Source organism: Mustela nigripes, chromosome 1 (assembly GCF_022355385.1).
Source record: "Mustela nigripes isolate SB6536 chromosome 1, MUSNIG.SB6536, whole genome shotgun sequence".
NCBI classification, from domain to species: domain Eukaryota; kingdom Metazoa; phylum Chordata; class Mammalia; order Carnivora; family Mustelidae; genus Mustela; species Mustela nigripes.
The window spans coordinates 95,938,523-95,956,076 of record NC_081557.1 but is presented as its reverse complement, the minus strand read 5'-3'; positions in this window follow the sequence as shown (position 1 = coordinate 95,956,076).

Below are 17,554 nucleotides of genomic sequence, written 5' to 3'. Positions count from 1 at the left end.
ACGCTGCCTCCCAGCCTTGCTAGTCACCAGGCTGTGAGTCACCAGTAAGAGAAGGAACCTCCACTGCCTCTGGGCTCCTGCCTCCTCCCACTCCTCACACTTGAACACGCGCCTCCTCACTCTCCCAGCCTCGCTCTCTCTGCTCACGCTGGAGGCACACAGCCAACCGATGTCAGTCGTGTGTCTGCTTAGGCAGGTGGCTCGTACCCGGTCTCTCGTTTAACCCTCACGGGGGGCCTCCGTGATGAGAATTTGTATCCCCATTTAGAGATGCCCAAACAAGCCTTTGGAAAGCCCAAGTTCATGTGGCTCATAAGAGCAACATTCTAGTGTACGTCTGTCTGGCTCCCCGCACTCTGTCCTGCACCAGGGTCTCTCCCATAGAGTGCTGTGTTTGGATCTGCCTAAACTCTTTGCCAGAAAACACAGGCACTAATTCAGTGTGGGGCCAACTTGAGCCTCAGTTTCTTCGTCAGTGAGGCTGGGCTATTCCATTCCCGATGGCCCCCACAGACCTGTTTATAAGCAGGGCCGCCTTATTCAGTTGTGCGGTTGGTAGACTGCACGAAGAGGCCCAGTCGGGGTGTGGAACTCCGGTCCAGACTGCCCTGGCCAAACTCTGCTCTGGTCCCCAGGGGGTGTCTCTGTCTAATGCACATAGAAGCTCAGTAGAGGCTGGGATGTTCCAGTTTTTAGAAACAAGGCCAGTCAAGATGCCCTACAAAGCTTGCAGGGAGAGAAGTCTCATTGCAGTCAAAGCTCCAGGTGCTCCAAGCACCCGCAGAGGCCCCCCTGCTTCCAGGCTCCTGCTCCTGCCCAGGTGCTCTGATGGGAACGGAACAAACTGCGCTGGGGGCTGGCTCATTTCTTTCCACATTGAATGAGGGGCACAGGGGTGGGGAGAAGGAAGGAGGAGACTGGCTAGCACATCATTTGGAGGACTGCATTTCAATAATTTCAAAAAAAAGAAAAGTTTATCAGTTAGAATCTCACTTGCCAGGTCTAGAATCAGAGGTGTGCCATCCAGCATAAGTACCCTTCTGGGCCAGCCCAGGGAGGAGAACTGAGGTGGAAATAACAGGTAGGCAGCAGTCTGAAATGAACTCAGTTTTCTGGGTAAAATGTAACACACCTGCATCTCTTTCCAGCTTCACCTTCACGTCTATCATCCCTCACTCTCTGTGGTCCAGGCACATTGGCCTTACAAGTCTTCTGTGTCCCTTTCCTCCTTCTCTGGCTAACTCTCACTTAGCCTTCATCATCTAAACTAGTACAGGCACCCCTCACCCCATTATACACATGTATGCACATGTATGAAACCTGTACTTTTTCATTGCATGGCCAGGATCAAAAATGTCTTACCAGTGACAGCACTCTGCCTCTTAGGTGGAAAGTCCTCTGCTTAGGGAAACATTTAATGTTTAAGTTAATCTCAGGCAAAAGGTGAGGACCTCAGGGTATTGATAGGGGCCTATGCAGCAGAGAGAAGCAAAACTGTTCTGTGTGAGTTGAGAACAATTTGTATTTCTCTAAAGAAGAGTAAATGGGGAGGAGTCAGCCAGGTGCTGTGAAGCAGGGGCCAGCTCTGAGTAGGATAGGGGGTAGGTTGGTGAGTGACATTTCTCAGTGCTGGGAAACCTGGAGGGCATTTTAAGAAAGGGGATGCTTGGGGCGCCTGGGTGGCTCTGAGGGTTAAAGCGTCTGCCTTCGGCTTCAGGGTCCTGGGATGGAGCCCTGCATCAGGCTCTCTGCTCAGCAGGGAGCCTGCATCCGTCTTCTCTTTCTGGCTGCCTCTCTGCCTACTTGTGACCTCTGTCTGTCAAATAAATAAAATCTTAAAAAAAAAAAAAAGAAAAGAAAAAAGAAAGGGGATGCTTGATGTACAATTTGATCCTGTTTGGGCTGCTATGATATAAACCCCTTCTCTGATACCTCCTTCCCACAAAAATCTGCAGGTAAGTCTAACAACCCACAAGTTATCTTATGTAAGCAGAATTCTCTTTCCTTTTTCTCAGCTTCATTGAGGTATATTGACAATAAAATGATGAGATCTTTAAAGTATACAACATTATGATGTGATATACATAAACATGAAAAGATTTACCCCATTGAGCTAAGTAACATATCCTTTCCCACATGTATTTACCTTTGGTGGGTGGGAGGGTTGCAGAGAAGAACATTTAAGTTCTACTTTCTTAGAAAATTTTGATTATGCTTTATAGTGTTATCAACTATAGTCACCATGTTATACACTAGATCCTCAGACCTTGTTTATCTTGTAACTTAAACTTTTGTGTCCTTTTACCAACCACTTCCTAGCTCTTACCTTCCAGTCCTCGAAATCACTTTTCTACTTTGTTCTGAGTTCAATTGTTTGGGGTTTTTTGTTTGTTTGTTTGTTTTTTAGATTCCACATATAGTGATACCTTACAGTGTTTATCTTTCCCTGTCTGGCTTATTTCATTAGCACGGTGCCCTCCAGGTTTGTGCATAATGTCACAAAGCACAGAATTTCCTTCAACGCTGAGTAATATTCCACTGTGTATGTTTACCACATTTTCTTTATCCATTCAAGCGTTGACTGACAACTTAGCTTGTTCCGTTTCTTGGCTATTGTGGACAATGCTGCAGTGAATATGGGAGTCCAGCTATCTGTTTGAGAAGCTATTTTCATTTCCTTTGGCCTTATACCCAGAAGTGGAATTGCTGAATCGTAGATCATAGCATTATTTTTAATTCCTCAAGGCACCTCTGTAGTGTTTTCCAAAGTGGCTGCACCAGTTTGCATTCCCACCTACAATGCGCAAGGGTTCTCTTTTCTCCATATTCTTTTTTTTTTTTTTTTTAAGATTTTATTTATTTATTTGACAGACAGAAGTCACAAGTAGGCAGAGAGGCAGGCAGAGAGAGAGAGAAGGGAGGCAGGCTCCCAGCAAAGCAGAGCGCCTGACACGGGGCTTGATCCCAGGACCCTGGGATCATGACCTGAGCGGAAGGCAGAGGCTTAACCCACTGAACCACCCCGGCGCCCCTTTTCTCCATATTCTTGACAGTTTGTTATCTCTTGTATTTTTGGTAATAGTCATCCTAACAGGTATGAGATGATACCTCATTGTGGTTTTGAGTTTCCCTGATAATTATTTACTTCCAGCACCTTTTCATGTACTTGTTGGCCATTTATATGTCTTCTTCAGAAAAATATCTATTCAGGTCCTTTGCCCATTTTAAAATTGGGTTATCTGGTTTTTTACTATTGGGTTATGTGAGTTCTTGATATATTTTGGATATTAACCCTTCATCATATATATGATATTTTCTCCCCATTCTACAAGTTACCTTTAATTTTATTGATGGTTTCCTTTGCTGAGCAAAAACTTTTTAGTTTTATATAGTCCCACTTATTTATTTTCATTTTCATTGCCTTTGCTTAGCTGTCAAATCCACAAAATCATTGTAAACATCAATGTCGAGAAGCTTGTTCCCTATGTTTTCTTGGATGTTTTATGGTTTCAGGTGTTATGTTCAAGTCTTTAGTCCACTTTGAGTTATTTTTTTCTTTATTAGTTTCAAGTTTTTATTTAAATTCCAGTTAATTGATATACAGTGTAATATTAGTTTCAGATGTAGAATTTAGTGATTTATCACTTACATACAACACCTAGTGCTCATCATAGCACATTTTGAGTTGATTTTTGTGTGTGGTGTAAGATGGGATAGCTTTCATTCTTTTTCATGTTTTTACAACATCATTTATTGAAAAATTTCCCTTTCCCCATTGTTTATTTTTGCTCCTTTGTCAAAAATTAATTGACCATATATACATGGGTTAATTTCTGGGCTCTCTCTTCTGTCTCATTGATCTCTGTATTTGCTTTTTGTTTTTGTTTTGTTTTCTTTGTTTTTTTTCTTTTTTTGCCAATAACATACTGTTTGGGTAATTATAGCTTTTTACTATAATTGGAAGTCAGGAAATTTGATGCCTCCCACTTTGTTCTTTTTCAGGATTGCTTTGGCTATTCAGAATCTTTGCAGTTCCATACAAATTTTAGGGGTTGTTTTTTTTTTTCTATTTCTGTGAAATGTACTTCAACATAAAAATGGTCATAATTGAGAATCCTACAGCTAATTTTTTATAGGAATTGCATTAAATCTGTAGCATGAAATATCTGTCAGTTCATCTGTACCTTCCTCAATATCTTTCACCAGTGTCTTATAGTTTTCATTGTACAGGTCTTTCGCCTCCTTGGTAAATTCATTCCTAGGTGTGAATGCAATTTTAGTGCAATTGTAAATAGATCATTTTTAAAATTTCTCTTTTGCTTTCATTATTAGTCTATAGAAATGCAACAGATTTTCGTACTTTGATTTTGTATCCTGCAACTTCGCTAAATACATTTATTCTAGCAGGGGTTTTTTTAGGTTTTTTTTTTAGTGGAGTTTTTAGGGTTTTCTATATATACTATAATGTTATTTGCAAATTGTGACAGTTTTACTTCTTCCTTTCCAGTGTGGATGTCTTTCTTTCTTTTTCTTGCTCACTTTCTTACTGCTCTGGCTAGCACTTCCAATACTATGTTGAATAAAAGTGGGGGAGTAGGCATCCTTGTCTTGTTCCTGATCTTAATGGAAAAGCCTTAAGCTTTTTGCTGTTGAGTTTGATGTTAGCTATGGGCTTTTCATTTATGGCCATTTTTATGTTGAGATACATTTCCTCTATACCCAGTAGCTTAGAGCGTCTATCCTGAAAAGGTGTTCAGTTTTCTCAAAGATCTGCATCTGTTGAAATGACCATATTATTTTTATCCTTCATTTTGTTAATGTAGTGTATCGCATTGATTGATTTGTGAATGTTGGGCCATCCTTGCATCCCTGGAATAAATCCCACTTGATCATGGTGTATGATCCTTTCAGTGTATTGTTGAATTTGGTTTGCTAATACGTTGTTGAGAATTTTTACATCTATGTTCATTAGGGGTATTAGCCTGTAATTTTCTTTACTTGTGTTGTCCTTGTCTGGCTTTGGTATAAAAGTAATGCTGGCCTCGTAAAATGGTTTTGGAAGTGTTCTCTCCTTTTCTTCAGTTCAGTTGAGAAGGATTGGCATTGGTTTTTCTTTAAATGTTTGGTTGAATTCACTGGTAAAGCCATTTGGTCCTGGACTTTTTTGTTTGTTTGTAGGTTTTTTATTTTTTATTCAGTCTCTATACTAGTAATTTGTCTGTTCATATTTTTATTTCTTCATGATTTAGTCTTAGTAGGTGTGTCTTTCTAGGAATTTATCCATTTCTTCAAGGTTGTCCAATTTTTTTGGCGTATAATTGGTCACAGTATTCTCTTCTGATACTTTGTATTTGTGTGACATCAGTTGGGATGTTTCCTCCTTCCTTCCTAATATTATTTATGTGAGTCCTCTCTCTTTTTTTTCTTTTTAACTCTAGGTGAAAGTTTGTATATTTTATTTTTTAAAAAAGACAAAAACCCAGCTCTTAGTTCCATTGATCTTTTCTATTGTCGTTTACTTTCTATTTCATTACTTACTGCTCCAGCCCTTCTTATTTCCTTCCTTCCACTAACTTTGGGCTTAATTTGTTCTTATTTGTAGGTCCCTGAGGTGCAAAGCTAGGTGATTTATTTGAGATCTTCCTTTTTTCTTAATGTAGGTGTTTATCACTATAAACTCCCCTCTTAGAACTGCTTTTGCTATGTCCCATAAGTCTTGGTTATGTTGTGTTTCTATTTTGTTTCAAGATTTTAAAAATTTATCTTTTGATTTCTTCTGTGACATTAGTTGTTCAGGAGCATGTTGTTTAATATTCACATATTTGTGAGTATCCCAGTTTTCTTCTTGTGATTTCTAATCTCATTCCTTCATGGTCAGAAATGATGCTTGATATGATTTCAGTCTTCTTAAATTTATTAAGATTTGTTTTATGGTCTAATATATTATCTACCCTGAAGAATGTTCCGTGTGTGCTTGGGAAAAATTTATATTCTGTTGCGGGTGGACTGTTCTGTGTTTATCTATTAGATCCATCTAATCTAACATGTAGTTTAAGTTCAGTGTTTCCCTATTGATTTTCTGTCTGGATGATCTATCCATTGTTGAAAGTGGGGTACTGAAGTCTCCTACTGTCATTGTATTGCTATCTATTTCTCCTCCAGATCTGTTAATATTTACTTTATGTATTTAGGTATTTCTACATTGGGTATATAAATATTTATAAATCTTACATCCTTTTGATGAATTGATCTCTCTCATTTTATAAGGACCTTCTCTGTCTCTTGTTACAGTCCTTGGTTAAAATCCATTTTGTTGATATAAATATTTCTATCCCTGCTTTATTTTGGTTTCTATTTGCATGAGATGTCTTTTTCTATCCCTTCCCTTTCAATCTATGTGTGCACTTAAAGCTCAAGTGAGTTTCTTATAGGCAATGTATAATTTGGTATTTTTTAAAAGTCTATTCAGCAACTCTTTAACTTTTGATTAGAGAATTTAGTCCATTTACATTTAAAGTAAATATTGATAGTCATGGACTTACTACTGTCACTTTATTCATTGTTTTCTGGTAGGTTGTTGTATCATTCCTTTTTTCCTTTCTTCCTCCCTTGCTCTCCTCGTTTATGATTTGAAAATTTTCTGTAGAGGAATGCTTTGGTTCCTTTCTCTTATCTTTTGTATATGTATTGTAGGCACTTGCTTTGTGATTACCATGAAGTTTACATAAAACATTTTATATTTGTAACATCTATTTTAGGCCAGCAGCTTAACTTCTAATATACACAAAAACTTTACATTTTTACACTTCCCCATATGCACATTTTATGCTTTTCATGTCAGAATTTACATCTTTTTTATTAGGTACCCTTTAACAAATTATTGTAGTAAAAGTAGGATTTTCTTGGAAGTTGGGAATGAGGCTTAATTTCACATCTGGTGAATACAGTGTGGAACAATAACAGCACATATAAAAGTATTAAGTGATCCATGAATTATGGAAACAGGACTTTGGCTCCAAAGCTGACCATAAGAATCTAAGACATCTCCCCATATAGACACACACAAAGAATCCTGGAGAAAGAAGAAAGTAGTTTGGGGATATGAGCTGATTTTATCTAGACTGTGGGCATTCCCAGCTGACATGGGACTTAAATCACATTAATGATTATTGTAATTAAATATTTGTGTTAATACATGTTAAGTATTTGCTCCTTCCCCTTGGAACCACAAGGACAGGAATTATATGTGTCCTATTTTTACTGGTGAGTCCTTAACATGTTATTATCGGTATGGCATAGTCTGTGATCAGTTACTATTTATTGGATGGATAGGTGGATGGATGGATGGATAGATCTTGTATCATTAAGAGGTGATAACACTAGGTGAGGCAGTAGAGAAAAGACCGTTAAGAGAGGGGTTTCTGGTTGTCTCAGTCAGTTGGGCATCTGACTCATCTAATTTTGGCTTGGCTCATGGTTTGGAGGTTGTAGGATGGAGCCTCACATCAGGCTCTGCACTCAGCATGGAGTCTGTTTGTCCCTCTTCCTCTGCTTTTCCCCACTCCTTGCTCATGCTCTCTCTTTCAAATGAATGAATGAATAAAGTTGAAAAAAAAGAAGAGGAAGAAGAAGAACCATTTGAGAGAATAACAGACATAAAATTGAAGATTCCATCTAGCTGAGACTTCCTGATACATGGGACAGTGGGATTACAGCATATGTTCTAGTGTGGACACAGGAAGGAGAATGGGACTTGGGCCCTCCAAGAGCAAGAAGGTAGCAACTTCTTGTACCCTCTTCAGGGGATGGAGCAAGTTATCCTATGTTACATGTAGGCAAGTAGACCCTTCGTAATGAAATTCCTAGGCATTTAAAACCTTCTTCCAAAATTCAGGGTCTTTTGAATGACTAATTAATACCAGCTATATTTTTTTCAAGTTCTGATTTTGTGGCAGCCACAAAATGCTAAACATTTTACATGGACTAGTTCACTTACTCGTCACAGCAACTGTCCTGAGGGTAGATGATATTACTGTTAGTCAACAGACAAAAAAGCTGGGGCTCAATATATTTAACTTGTCTGAAATCAGGTGACAAGACTGGAACACATGTCAGTTTGATTTTGAAGCCCATGCTCTTCACCACTTAATGATTCCTAGACCTTTCCCAGCAGCCTTTCCTGTATCACATATTAACCTAGACAGAACATGCCACCCTCCACCAGTGTACAGGGGAAGGATGATAAGCCACTGGCATAGATGCAGAGTCTGGGCAAAACTCTCAGCATATCTCATGCCTCAGAGGTAGTCCTAGGCCCTTGTTGGATCCTTGAAGCTGGAGAAAAGCCCTGTGCTTTATGGGTCCTGGAACAGTGAGGCTGATTCTCCTGGAAGATAGCTCTGTGAGCTTGGGCTGCAGCCCCACTCTACCTAGGCCTCCTCTAACTGGCAAAGGGCCAGGAAGTTGGGGGTCAATTCCCCAGATCAGCCATTTCTGGAAAGCTTCTAGGTTTAAATTGCTGACAGATAAGCTAACCATGTCTCCCAGGCTTTCCGCACGACTGTGCTTCCATGAAACCCGTTAACTGCTCCTTTCACTTTGATCAAAGCCCTCTGGAGCACAGGAGAGGAAGGGGAGGAGAAGGGTCTGGATTCCAGGGCTGAGACTCTTTGGAAAGTGGCCAGCTCTGCCTGCTGAGTGAGGGGAAGGCAGCATGCACGACTGACCTTAGAGCCCTGGGACAGGGGTGGGAGGCGGGTAGCTGGAGCCAAATGCTGACCTTAGATGTCCCTCTAGCTCCAGTGTCCAGCATCCTGGCCCTGCTCTGCAGCTTCTGCTCAAAAGGGTGAATCTTATCAGCAGGGCCTGTGGTGATGTGGCCCCTGAGCTGCAGTCCTGAGGCAGTTTGGACACTGAAATGATTTGCTCAGCCCAATAGCACCTCAGGTATATTCTTGTTTGAAGCCTGCTGCTAGGCATTTGGAAGGTTTTCCAGGAACCTGAGAGCTCAGGAGCCTTCCAAAGCCAGCCAAGAGAGAGGAAGGCTTTGGAGGTGGCTCCTTAGGAAGTGAAAAGTCCTCCCCAGCTGTCAGGCTGTACAAAGTTAGAAAAGGGGAAAGCTGTGGGATTACTTAGAGAAGAAAGTTGGAGGGTAAGAGAGAAAAATGTGACCTTTGAGAGTCTTAGGTCAGCAGGTAAGAGGTCAGTCCAGAAGACACCAGTCATTTCCCTTTGTCCCTGATGGACTATGGGGTCATCCTCTTCCTAAGGCTTCAGGGAAGAGTCATGCCATCCCCTTCCAGCATGAGGCTCATTGAAAGCCAGCTGGCCCGGGATCCAAGGACACCACAAGACACTGTATCAGCTTCACAGTCCCAATCCATCAGTGACGGGGTGTGCAACAATCTCAGGAAATCTAGAGCTGTGGTAGCTGGGGTCCTCTGGAATATGGCCTGAGCTGGGGTCAGTTTCATTCTCTGTGCCCCTGGAGTGCATCCAGCGGAAGAGAGGCTCTGCCTGGATTGGTTTATCAGTATCCAATATCCCCTATAACCTTGCATTCCTGCTCATGGGTATATATCCAAAGGAGGTGAGGTCAGGATCTTAGGGAGATGTCTGCACTCCCAGGTTCACTGCAGTATTATTTTACAATAACCAAGATATGGAAGCAACCTCAGTGTCCACTGGTCGATGAATGGATAAAGAAACAGTGAGAGAGATAGACAACGGAATATATAACATATATAATATACATAATGGAATATTATTTATTCCCTTAACATTTAATGTTATTTTAATATCATTATTCCTTCAAAAAGAAGAAGATACTGCCTTTTATGTCAGTGTGGATTAGCCCAGAGAACATTATGCTTAGTGAAATACAAATGCCACATGATCTTATGTAATCTTAATTACTTACGATATGTGGAGCCTAAAAAAGCCAAATTCGTAGAAGTAGAGAGTAGAGTGGTAGTTAGCAGGGTGAGGGGGAAATGAGGAGATGCCGGTCAAAAAGTACGGTTTCACTCATGTAGGACTAGTGCTTTCTGGAGACCCAATAATGTAGGACCATGACTATAGCTCACAGTACTGTATGGTATACTTGGAATTTGCCTAGAGAGTAACTCTTAGGTTTTCCTATAGACACATACAAAATGGTAACTGGAGGTGATGGATATGTTAATTAGCTTGATTGTGGGAATCATTACACAGCATACACATATATCAAAACATCACATTGTATACCTTAAATAATACAGTATTTATTTTTAAAAATTTAAAAATAAAACACAACAATGAAATTAAAACCAGTGTACTGCCGCCCCTGAGGCCAGTCATCTGTGGCTCAGGCACATGAGTCCCTCATCTGATCAGCTGTGGCCAGGCTTCCTCTGCATGGCTTAGGCACAAGTCCCAGAGACATTACACAGGATTCTCTGGGCCTCCCCTCAGAAGTAGGCACTTCCCAGAGAGCCCCCTCTAAACTGAAAACTGAAAATCTGAGTCCTCTCTGGGAGGGGCTGCTTTCCCCACTCAGACTCTCGGCTAGAAGAGCAGAGGCATCACCATCTCACGATGTCATGACACATCCTGAGGGGTCTTGCCACAGAAAGTCCAAAGACGACAACGACTTCTTTTTTTTTTTTTTTTCTTGCCACCCACATACTTCCATCCATAATCCTGGGGCAACTGCCCCAGGGACTGAGTCCAACTTTGGTTTCGCCCACACAAACTTATTATAATTCAAAAGAACCGTATTTGTAGCAAACCTTCCTGATCCAACTAAAGGCATTTTCAAAAAACATAGAGCCCAGTGAGGCGCTAAGCTGCCTCTTAATTGCTCCAAAGGAATGTTTTCAAGCTCCAGGCCCATCAACACCTTCTGTAATCTTTGCTTTCAGCCCACGCTTGTGGATACAACCAGAAAGTTCTCAGTTCCTTTTGGGAACTCTACACCACACTGTACATGCATTTGTTCATTTCTTGCACCAAATTAATGGCACCTTCCTGAAACGGAGACATGACTCAACTCCAGGAAAGCAGCCAGAGGTTTTCAGAGCCACAAGAACTCTGTTTCACTCGTGTTCTTCTCCAGCTGTGACCTGGGTCAGAGATAAAGGCACTAAAGCTCTATTTTGTTTTTCTTGTTAAGAGATGGGAGGTAGGAAAGGAAGAAGGGAAGCTCGGCCCCCAAAGGACCTTCAAAGTCGTCAAGTGCAAAGGGAGCCGCAGAAGTCAACCTCTGGGCCAGGTGCCTCATCCCACCCACCCTGCCGCAAAGACCCCATTGCTCTGGCCACGTGGTTTTGGGGGAACACAGCCTGGTTTAACAGACAGATCTCTGGGTATACTGACTTCAGAGTCAGAAACCAGTTCTATCATGAGCTGAGTGGTCCAGGCAAATGTTCTGTTGACTCTGAGCGGCAGTCCCTGATCTGTGAAGAGGGGCCACCACACTCACTGTGTAGGGCTGCTCTAAGATTAATTTCTTACTGACAGCCCTATAGCATACCCTAAAGTTGTTTGGAGTAAGGGTACAGCAGCTCTAATGGAGCCCTCTCCCCTCAATTTTACATAATACCTAATTAAATTGAACAATGTATTTGTTTTTCTTTTTTTCTTTTCTTTCTTTTTCTTTCTTTCTTTCTTTCTTTCTTTCTTTTTTTTTTTTTTAAATTTTTAAGCGATAGAGAGCACATGCACGAGCTATGGCAGGGACAGAGGGAGAGAAGAGAGAGAATCTTAAGCAGGTTCCACAGGCAGGTTCCACACGAGCATGGAGCCTGATGTGGGGCTCGATCCCATGACGCTGACATGATAACCTGAACCAAAATCAAGAGTCAGACGCTCTTGAGTCAAACTGAGCCACCTGGGTGCTTCTGAACAATTTATTTGTCTTTAAATGAGAAAATCTGAAAAGCATTGGGAGGAAGGTGGGGGGACGAGCTGGGAAGAACAGGGGCTGGTTAGAGGCAGAGTTCATGAGCTCTTGGATTGCTTGTTGGTTCATCTGTTTGGTACCAGAGTGCCAGAGCCCTTTCTTCCCCTAGTGTCTGGCCTTTTGGCTCAGGTGGGAAGGGAGGAGATCTAAAAGGATGAGGGTAGGTAAAGTCCAAGAAAGGCCTGGGAGCAGGAAGGCCACATGGATAATTGTGGAGGCCCGGCCTTTACTACCCTGGCCTAGAAGCCGTACTAGAGGAGCAGGAGGGAAGGCCCAGCCTTCTCCATCTCAGGCAGCCATCTCTGCTGTCCCCAAAGGCCAAACAAGGTGATAAAACCATAGCATTATTGGATGTGTGAATTCCTAGGACTCGGAGCTGACCTGGGAGACAATGAACTTCAGGCGTGGTGGGCTCAGAAGAGAGGCCATCTCTAAAGTACATTTTATTCTCAGGAGATGGTTTTAAAAGCAGGGACATGCAGCGGTACTAGGGATTGCCTGCCACGCCTTGTCATGGGCTGTGCGTCTCATCTTTCCTGCAACGAATGCATCATGTTCTCTCTAGTCAGCTCCTCCAAGAAGTTACTAAATCAGAAGAGATTTGAGTTCACAGGCCCTGGGCTATTTCTTTGTTCTCCAAGCCTTACCATCCCCTCTACTGCTCTAGGCAGGGCTTTCCCTATCTCTTCTGGGCTAAAGTATATACAAGTGCCAGGTATTTCACTTGGAAAGTTCTAGGACCATTTATGAGCTACACTCTGAAAGCCTGCCCTATGGCCTGCCAAGTAGATTTAGTTTAAAAATAACTCCTTACAGCTCCGGTTGACAGTAATTTGTGGAATTAAGATGGTGTCAGAGACAATTTTATGAAAGCAAGTGTTGTCCCTGGTGATTGTGTTTCCTGAAAGATGAGTGGATAACTCACCACAGGACATTCCATTAGCCTGCATTACCCTCCCCCAAGCCAAACAAAATAGACCCCTGTTTTTCTCTAAGACAGGTCTCATTTTCAGAGCTGACAAAACTGTTCTTACTGGGCCCAGAGATCAGAATGTGTGTCCAGCTGGGATGAAGAATGACACTGATGTGGACTGAAATTTTCGTTAAACTGAGCTCCCTCCTCCTAAAAAGCGCACCGCAGGTCATCAGCCATGAGGCCCTTTCCGAGTACCCAACAGAGCTGCTACCATGAATTTCCCTTCAGTCAGCTTATACCCTCTGTGAGCCCCTGAATCAATTAGAGATTTTTCAGTATTACCTGGCCCAGGAAACCCTAACTAGCTTAAGGAAGAAGGAAATTTATTGACTTGTATAATGAAGCCCAAGTTGAGGGTGGGCTTTAAGCACAGTTTGATATAGGGGCTCAAATGATGTCATAGGAACTCAATCTTTTCATCTCTCAGCTGGGAATTATACTCTCAATGTTAGCTTCATCCTCATCAGGTTTTCTTCTGACTGCAGCTGCATGGCCACCACAATTCTAGACTTTGTACCATCCTAACTCCAAATCCATAGGTAAAGAAAATCTATGTTTTTGATACAAAAGTCCTGATTTATTTGGATTGTTCCAGCTGAAATTGTGGGCCCATCTCTAAGCCAGATATTATAGACTAGAGAAAGTCATGCCCTGATGAGTAGACAGGTGACCCTGGGTATGAAATCAAAGCCTTTGAAAACCCGAAGTGTTGGGGGCAGGGATGGGGTCTGTTGGAGTCTCTGTTGGAGATGGCGTTCGGGGGCATGTAGTAAAAGCCCCACCACCAAGAGGTTTGTTCTCCCATCATGAGATGTCCACAGGTAGTCCAGGAAGCAGCCAAGAGCACAGTCTCCTTCCAGACCCCTGCCACACCAAACATTGTTTGAAGCTCTCATCCTCTTGGCTTGCAAGAATGGCTGCTCTTACAATCCAGGCCTCCCAGACACTTTTCGGGCATGAAGAATGGGGGAGAGGGCAAAGGAGAAAGTCTAGTGCCAGCAGAGTCGATTATTTATCAGGAAAAGCAACACAAAATTTCTCCTTCTGTCCTATCTGCCAAGTCATGTGATCATATGAGCACTCCTAGCTTCAGGACAGTCTAGAGAGGTCTGTCTACTTAAAAACAAAGTCGGGATTCTGATAATAAAGGAAAAGAGGAAAATAGGTATTTAGTATGTCAACTAACAATGTCCACCATGGTTACCTGCTACACAGTCAGAGACAGAAAAACTGCCTGCTAAATAAAGCATTTGTCACCCACTGTGCCCAGTTCCCCTTTCCCAACCCAAAATCTACTTTTTGGTTCCTCCCTCTGAGAATAATAATCAGCTCCTGGTTGGTGGCTTGGAGCTGAGCATCCCTGGGGTCATCTTCAGAGACACCAGAAGCCACATTATTCAGCATCCATGAAGGTGCCACAGCCGTTCTTGGCAGATGGTTTTGATTTCTTTAAGTCCAAAGAAACTCAGAACTGATGACAGTTGGTTGTTAAATATTTTTTTAAATATTATTTAAAAAAAAATACTTTAGGGGTGCCTGGGTGGCTCAGTTGGTTAAGCAACTGCCTTCGGCTCAGGTCACGGTCCCCGAGTCCCGGAATAGAGTCCCGCATTAGGCTCCCAGCACCATGGGGAGTCTGCTTCTCCCTCTGACCTTCTCGCCTCTCATGCTCTCTCTCACTGTCTCTCTCTCAAATAAATAAATAAAAATCTTTTTAAAAAATACTTTATAATATAGCAGATATTTTAAAAATTGTTCCAGAGTTACAATTTTGGGAGAATGGTATTAGAAAAATATATGTGTACATCCTTATGTATATAAGGATATATACAAATCTTCTGCATCTTAACTGAGTGTGCTCTCTCACCCTTAGTCCTGGGAACCCTGAAGGAGTCCATTATTTTAGCAGAACTGAGCAGGGGTTTTCCTGGAGTTGGAGTGGGCTGTGCGAGACCCGGGAGAGAATGCCATCACCTTGGACTTCTAGAGCAAGGGCAGCTCTGAAGTGGCAATAGAGGAACAGCCACTCTCTTCCCACATGTGGTCTTAGGGAATATCATCAGTACAAGAAAAACAGGAAGGTTGTTTCAAGTTGTTTTAAAGATCCCAAATTCTTAGTGTTTTTTTCTCCTACTTCATGGAATCAGGAGTTCATAGAATATTGGAGCTAGAAAGAAGCTTAGTGGTCATCTGGCCTGACCCTTTCCCTTTTCACTGGTTCCTTGTGCAGATTTCTTCACGTAATCTCATTGTATAAAAAACCTCATCATCTAGAGAAATCAGTGAGATCCACAACTCCCTGTGTATTTTGAGATGTAAATCACAATCCTGACCATGACTTGGATGGAAAGGATGGTTTGAGAAGGAGGAAGAGAAAGGAATCTGAAACATACTGCTCTACTAGTTGTCATGGCTGGCAATCTCTTTACCAACTGGATTTTTTTTTTTATTTAGCTTTATACTTTGTCATGATTTCAGAATTATAGAAAAGATGCGAAATTCGTACAAAGAATTCCCATCTACTCTTCACCCAGAACCACACACGGTGACATTTTACCACATTTGCTTACAATAGCTAGATAGATACATTTTTTTCCTCTACCATTTGTGCTGCATATATGATGCCACTTTATTTTTTCCATGTGTATTTGCTAAAAATAAGGACATTCTCTTATAACAAAGTATAACAAGGTCTCATATTAACATAGTACAATAATCAAAATTAGGAAGTTTGTACTTTAACAATGCTAGTAACTAATTCACAGACTTTATTCAAAATATCCCATTATTCTAAGAGTGATCTCTATGGGTAAAGAACATCCTGGATCACGGGTTACATTCAGTTGTCATGGTTTCTCTCTATCACTTCGAATCTGGAGAGTTCCTAAGACTTCCTTTATCTTTCTTGACTTTGGCAGTTTGTTCAACACGGTCCAGTTACCTTGTAGAATTTCTGAATGATTTTTAAGACTATCTAAAAACTCTGTCCTTACCATGAAGAAGAAGAATGCTATGACTTTCTGTTTGTGATTAATGCTAATGAGTCCAATCACGGTAAGATTCCCACCCCATTGCAAGGAACAAGAACACTTAAGAGATATTCACCTGGGCCCCAGTTTGGGGTAAATGGGTCTAAATCCACTAATGGTTGAGTAGAGCTTCAACCCTTTCAGAAGATGTGATCCCTTGGGGAAGATCTACGTTGGCATCCCTCAAGATCTAGGGTATTGCTCATATGCAACAATAACGACTATGGACCTTTTTTCACCATGGTTAGTTGTCGCAAATGAAGGATTGTTTTGTTTGTTATTCACTCAAACCTAATTAAAGCCAAGGTTAGCAGGGCATCTGCCAGCATCCGATGTCTTCCCTTTTGCCTTCCCCATCCCATCACCAGTCAACATGATTCATTGGCTTTTAGTGCATTGGGCAAATTTGCTATAATTGCGGAGGGGAAGGAGCAAGGGGCCCATGGCACCACCCAGGCGCTACAGCATTGCCTTCCTGTAAGTCACACAGACTCCAAGAAAGGGGCTTAAATTGCCTTTATTGATTTGTCAGCCTCTAATAGATCATTTCTCACTGAGCAAAGGACAGGACCCTCAAAGAGAATTCTTCCTCCTCCTCCTCCAAACCTAATCATGGGTCTTATCTCAGTGGGAAGAGTGTCTGAGGGGTTAATGACATGTTAGGGAGAATTAAAATGTAGACATCAATTCTCCCAAAGATGCAGCTGAGGGAGGCCCAGTGGGGCTTGTTTCCACCTGTGACTGCGCCAAACTAGACTTCTTGATCCCAAAATTATGTATAAGGAAGCAACCCTCAGGATTCTCATTTCTTTTCGTGTGTGATCTCATAAGATGAGCATACTGTGGTCTCATACCCAGTCCTTTGGAGTAGCTCCTTTTCTTATGCACCTTGGAAGGGGATGAAGTATAGTGTGGCCATGTTATGGAATCCCGCACGGAAGGGCGGCCAGCCACTAGTTCTCTAGCACAGGTCCTTAACTCACATTACACATCCAACAAATTTTTTAATATTTCTTATACACTGATTGTGTGCCAGGAACTTCACTCAGTCCTTTGCAAGATGGAGCCTTAAAGCTTAGCATGCTTGTAGATACAGAGATACACGTAACCAACACACAACACAATGTGGTAAGTTTTATAGTAGAATTTGTACAATATATGTAAAAGACCCTGAGGCATTAGGAGGAAGGGGATGGAAGGGAAGACCAGGTTAGTCTTCTATGTGCCTAGAAGGATGGGTTCACATGGCAGACAGAAGGAGGTTGGCCTTTGCAATCCACACAGTTAATTAACCAGGTGTGGCCCTGTTCTGTCCAATTTGATTGTGTGTATAGCAGATGCACCTTGCTCCTCTGGACAGTAAGCACCTTGAGGGCAGGAATCTTGTCTTACATTTGGGGAGTTCCTCCCAGTACTCAGCCAGTGCTAATCACACAGGAGGTCCTCAGAGAATCTTATGTGGAATTAAATCCAGCAGATCACACAGCTGTGAGGAACCCCTGGCCAGCTATTGAATGAAGGCTTCTGTGAGGACTTGGAAGGAGTCTGGCAAGTGGGGGTGCCGGGGGGTGGTTCCAGTGTGGGTCAGAGTAAGGATATCCCTTTAGA